Here is a 6,787-nt window from a genome sequence, read left to right as displayed (position 1 = left end):
TCTTTTCCTCTTTTATGTTTCAAAATGCAAAAACTAAAATGTTCCTTCTTCTTCCTAGCAGTGCCTCTTCAAGTCAAGACGTATTGGAGATGTAGTCTGGGGACCTGGCAACTAGGCTTGTCCAGCACTACAACACACTGCCTGGAAATGATGTCCCAGAGGCTAGAATGAGCTGCAAATTGCTAACAGAGAAATCTATTTAGGATGACCATCCAAAATTGCATTGAAAAGTAGTCTTCTAGGGAGGGGGGTAATGATCTTCTCAAAGAACATGGCCAGTATGGATAACATATGCTGGTGCTAAAGATTTGTCAAGGGAATCTGGTCTGGATGAGGAGGTGCTCTTTTGGAGAGGTTTGTATAATTCTTGTTCTGATGCATACTCTCTTAACCAATCAAGGTTGAGCAGAGGAGGGAGCCGAGTAGGAAAGCTTCCAGAGTTTGGTTCTATGTGCTTTTTCAGTTTTTTCAGACACCACTATATTATGTTAGGAGGCTTACGACAAATGCAGACACAATTTGATATATGGATGTGGCAAATACCACTGCTGTATTGTGCAATGACTAACATTATGTTTGCATTCAAGACCGTGCAAATATTGAGCAAATACACAGAGATAATACTGTCACAAGAACAAGGCTTTATATAAGTAATATTCTGAAACAATTCTAGAGGTGGGGTACAGATGTAGCAATTGCTAACAAGACTGGCACAGCGTAAAACTCAATTTCCATTATTGTAGTATAATGTAGTTAATCATAATGTGTTAAGTGTCAAGTTAACGTTTGCTACATCTGTACATTCACACTCTATGATAATGGCACAACAGATGCAGCATTGTCACATCACAATATAGCAAAATAAAGCCACGGTTTTATCCATCAATCCGACGGGCAAAACTTCACAAAATTACAATTAATAGGATGTGCTGCAGTTAAAATGTAGCAAACTCCATTCACTACTGTGTATCATCTGGTGGTTGTAGTGAACATGCTGAGTGTCAATAAGACTTTTCATAGGAATATAATGACAAAATCGCCCCCTCCTCCTGGTGACGCAGGTTGTATCGTACTCCAGTCAATCCCACAACAGGTATACTTGGTTTCATAGGTGCCGGCTTTAACCACTGTAGTCATTAACATTACCTGGAACCAAAATCAATGTGTAACCTTAGCTTACTTGGAAATGCAAGGTCTGTGTCAAGTGCTGAAGATTTACAAACAATGACCAGTCTCCAACGAAACCAAGACATTACCGAGACTAATGTCAAAGGTATATTGTTTCCTGCTTGGCCTAGCTCCCATATCATATTATCTTAGAAGTTGAAATAGCTTAACCTTAAATCAATAATGATGATAAATCTGTCTGCAGGAAGATAAATGTCTGAAGAAAACAGAGTCCTGACATGTGACATGTGGCTACAATGTATTGCTGTTATACACCAGTGTTTCCAGAGGCGCAGCTGAATAGTCATGGGCCCTTGCGGTAGAAGTTCAGCTTGAGCATCCCCAACTACTGGCTGCTGGCCGTAGTCTAGCTGGAACGTAATGCTGCATTGCTTGGTCTCTTACATGGCCCATCGATGAGGCACTAGCAGTGAGAAAAAAAAACATTGCTAGAGGCTTAAACATTTCGGCTACTCTCACACACAGCATCATCAAAACGCAGCAATTTTGATTGCGACATTTTGCCACGATTTTACTGCAGGTTACTGCATCCGACAGTGGTTTTTAACGCACCCCATCAATGTGATGGGTGATGGGGTACGTTACAAAGCGCAAAAAGGCGGGAAAATAGAGTAGACAGAGCTCGAAAAGCGCTGTGATTTTCGAGCGCATGTCTGCGAGACCCCATTGAAATCAATGGGGGCGTAATACCACTGTGAAAAACGCATGTGTGAGAGTGGCCTAAGACAACCTTTCTAACAGAGCAGGCTTAGATACAGCATTTCAGCTCTAGTGGGTACTGGTGTACCTTGTCTCCACCGGAAGCTAGGGGCTGACCTAGGTTTGCTGGAGTTTACACCCCCTATCAAGCCCTAGCTTCCCATTAGCTGTTTGTCAGTCACTTGCTGGACTCCAGCATGCAAGACAGCGGCTGGACGCAGGTTGAATTAAAGCATGGAGGGCGGCAATACAAGTCACGGTAACGGTACAAGTCACATTGGCGGACGGGAGAGCACGCACACCAGCAGGGAGAGTGGCAGCAGGGGACATTGCAGGGAGGTCACCGGCGATCACGGTCAAAGTGGGACACATTGCATGGAGGGCGGTGATATAAGTCACAGCGGCGGACAGGACCACGGGTACACCGACGGTGAGACTGACAGCAGGGGACAATGCAGGTGGGCCGCTGGCGCTTACAGTGACAGCAGAAGACATTGCATGGAGGCCGCCGGCCAGACTGACAGTGGCGGACGTGAATGCACAGACTGCGGGGGGACAATGCAGGGAGGCCTGCGGTGACAGTCACAGTGCTGGTGCAATAATACTGCAGATAGGAGGCCAGGACCGAACATACATGTCTGAAGTCCTACAGCCTCGCTCATCCAATACACTACACGGCAGCCAATCGGCAACGAGGAGCCTGGCAGGGGCATTACCTGCAGCCAAACCTGTACCTTCCGGTGTCGACAAGATACACCAGTACCACTCTAGTGTACATCTAGGGTATTCAGTCACCAAATAAAAGATACCAGTATTACACAGTGATAGTATTACAGTGCAGTTACCTTCAGGGATCACAGGTAACATCTCTGCTTTTGGTGATGTCCATTTTTTTTTAATTCTCTACCTGGGCCCAGAACGATATGAAAACTTCTTGCACTCTCTCCCCATTCTGCCACTACCCCCTCCTCTCAGTGCCTCCCTTTGTGCCCCACAAAGAAATAATCCTTCTATGTGCAGCACGTGATAATTTCCTTTTGTGAACCCCCACAAGGTAATAATATGCACTCTACAAAGTTCCTTCTATGGGATAGTGGCCTCTATGAACTACCACAAATTTATAATGTCCCTCTGTGCCTCCACTGCACCCCACAAAGTTATACTAGCCCCTATGCACTCCCCCAAAAATTGTATTGGTCCCTCTGTGCCCACACACAGTTAGAGTGGCCCCTCTATGCTACCATACAGGTATAGTGGCCCATGTGCCCTTAAAAAAAAGCATAGTGGCCCTTCTGCAGCCCCCACACAGGTATAGTGGCACACACTCACACACAGGTATAGTGGCATTGCTGTGATGCAAATACAAGTCTATTGGCCCCGCTGTACCCCCACACAGGTATAGTAGCCCCTCTATGACCCCACACAAATTTAGTGACCACTCTGCAGCCCCCACGCAGGCATAGTGGATCCACTGCAAACCCAATACACGTATAGTGGCCCCTCTGCAGTCCCTACAGAGGTATAGTTATTTCTCTGTAGCCTTCACACAAGCATGTTGGCCCATCTGTAACCCTTCTATGGGATATCCTCTAATCTTGACCAGTTGCATGGTTGTGCGGACTAGAGTTGAGAAACACTGGTATTGCCTATTATAGAGGAATGATGCAGCATGATGATATTAATAATGGTGATTATATTATACTGTCCACTATAAATTTCATGTAACTTCATTAAAGTGGGCCTCTTGATTTAGGTTCTTTTTGTAAAAAATGTTCAGTAATAGTAAGGTGACCAGACATCCCGATTTAGGTGGGACAGTCCTGCTTTCCCCAGGGTTCCCAGCCATTTGTCCCACTTTAGAGACATCTGGTCACCATGAAGGTGATTACCAGCTGGGTGCCATGTCTTCCCGGCTGGTAATCATTCTGCAGTGCGGTTGCAGGATGCACACACTGACGTCAGTATGTGTACCTGAGAGAGGCGGCACTCTGAAGACTATGAGAGTATTTTGGTTTCAGGAGAGGGCTCTATTACTACTGGGGCTACTGTGGGGGTCACTGTTATGACTGGGGTCGATATAGGGGACACTATTAGCAATAGTGTCCCCTATATCAGCCCAAGTAGTAATAGTATTACTATTGAGGCCATTGTGGGGGTCACTCTTACTACTGGGGCCAATATAGGTGACATTATTACTACTGAGGCCAATATAGGGGCCACTATTACTACTGAGGCCACTGTTGGGGGCTCACTGTTACTACTGGGGCTGGTATAGGGGACACTATTATTGCTGAGAACACTGTTGGGGTCACAATTACTACTGGGGCCGAGGTAGGGGACACTATTACTACTGCAGGCACTGTGGGGGTCACTATTACCACTGGGGCGATATAGGGGTCACAATTACTACTGAGGCCACTGTGGGGGTCACAATTACTACTGAGACCAATATAGGGGACATTATTACTACTAAGGCCTCTGTGAGTGTTATTATTACTACTGGGGACAATATAGGGGACACTATTACTACTGAGGCCACTGTGGGTGTCATGATTACTACTGGGGCTGATATAGGGGACACTATTACTACTGAGGCCACTCTGCATGTGGCAGCATACCTCAAGCTGACTTAACATATGTTTAAACGTGGCAAAAATACTGCAGAATGTCCCAAGCGGAAATGTCCGATCCCTTACCACACCCATTTTTCTTGCTTTGACACTAGGAAAATCGGGTTATTTTAGTAATTGCAAAGGAAATCATTTTGTTGAATCACGGGTTGGCAGCTGAAAAGTGTATTTGAATCCAAGTGGATACAGCATTCAATGCATGCTGGGACATTCTATGGCTCCAGTGCTGTATCAGTTTTTCACACGGGAGAGAAACATAGGATTATGAAACCAATGATTTTCAATGGTTTCATTTTGATTGGCAATGTTTTCACTCACGCGATGTTGCATGGAAAAAAATGTCAACATGTTCTTTCTTTTTGCGATATCGACCATTGTTTTCAATGGGGCCAGCTTCAGCAGCAGCTGGTGGAATCCCTTGAGCCGCAGCTGGGGGAATCCCTATATCCCTGCAGGGATGAAGGGATTCCCCGTAGTGATGCGAGGCTGTTTTCACATGAAAATGCCGCGGATCCACAATGCTTTTACATGGTGGAAAGTGCGATATCGCCCTCGCCCGTGTGAAACTAGCTTAAATTCCACACAGATTTTGATGCAGAATTAAAAACCTGCCTGCAATTCCGAATCAAATTCGCAGTTAGGCCTCATGTCCACGGGGACAGATCCGCAGCGGGTGTCCCGCACGCATGATCCGCGCCCCATTGGGATGCATTGGACACCCGCAGGTAGTTAAATACCTGCAGATGTCATTTTCCCTTGAGGCGCGGATTGCATGTGCGGGAAAACACCCGCAGCATGATCCATTTTAGTGCGGGTCTACCGCAGGCTTCTATTAAAGCCTATGGAAGCTGTCCGGATCCGCGGCCCACCCGCAGCTGAATTCCTGCTCTCCGGCGCGGGAGAGGAGTTAAAAAAAAAGAAAATGCACGGTGCATGCGCACGGCACTCTGTTGGTGTACAGAGCACATCTGCCGGGCCGAAGAAAGATCCGGCCATGACGGAGGGAAGATCCGCAGCGTCCAGACAGGTAAGTAAATCTTCTTTTGTGGCCTCATGTCCGCGGGAAAGGAGGGACCCGCTGCAGGATTCTGCATGATTTTCCTCGTGGACATGAGGCCTTAGACCTGCAGATTTTGTTTGGCATTTCACAGTTACGTCCTGTGGCGTAATCCCATCCTGTGTAAAAGGTCCCTTAGGGTATGTTCCCAGTGGAGGATTTACTGTTGATTTTCCACAGCTGAAAAGTCGGCAACACCTATTTCCTTTATGATTATTGCAATGAAATACATATTTAAATGACCAAAATAAAGCTTTGTGTTGGAGAGCGGGTGTCCCAGACTAAGGGCTTATTCATACGGGCGTATTGTCCAGCGTATTACACGCACGTATTTTGCTCCGTAACGCGCAGTGAATGGAGGCGATGAAAGTCTATGGATATCTATTCTTTTATTCATACCTGCGTTGGAACTGCGAGTGGACATCTGTATAAAGCGCAGGGAAATAAATCGCAGCATGCTCTATTTCGCCGCGTATCATATGGAGCCCTTGAAGTCTGCGTATCATATGCAGTCCATTCACAGGCATTGCCAAGGGGCAACATTTCAATACGCAGCACAGATCGGGGAATTTGAAAGCAAAGAAATCACACTGCGCATGTCCGTGACATCAGAATCCCGGCATGCTCAGTGCCAATCGCAGCCCTACGCCATCTCTACTGGCAGAACGTATGGGCTGCGATGTGGTATACTCGCAGCATTGTACGCATACGCCCGTGTGAATGAGCCCTTAAAAATCTCTCCCACCAGGCTACAAAGCTAAATTTTGACAAACGTGTGATCCCTCTGACTCCTCAGAGAACTAGAAGAAGCTAGAGATGCTTGGCAGAGAAGGTCCAATGTTACCTTCATTATCATGGTGGCCCCTACTCACAGATATAGCAGCATAGAGTAGTATTAAAATGAAACGAATATTTGGTCATTAAGGCCGACTTCACACAAGCGTAGTAAGGGCAATTGTGCGCTCCTCAGTGCAATGTATTTGCACATTGAATAAGACTGTTTTGCGCTCATATTGGCACATTTTACTGTACTTTTTGTGCCCACAGGACATGTTTATTTGCACGTGAAAAACAAACGCACCGATTGAAATGGTTAATTGGTTCCAGATGCATTCTTTTTCCAGCGAAATTACTCAGTATTTAATTTATCTCCTTGCATATTCTGCGTACATTTGCACCTCGGGTGCACAAATATGCCTAAAAATAGAACATG

The sequence above is a fragment of the Eleutherodactylus coqui genome, chromosome 1 (assembly GCF_035609145.1).
Source record: "Eleutherodactylus coqui strain aEleCoq1 chromosome 1, aEleCoq1.hap1, whole genome shotgun sequence".
Classification (NCBI taxonomy): Eukaryota; Metazoa; Chordata; class Amphibia; order Anura; family Eleutherodactylidae; genus Eleutherodactylus; species Eleutherodactylus coqui.
The sequence above is the reverse complement of the archived record's forward strand: the minus strand, read 5'-3'. Positions refer to the sequence as shown.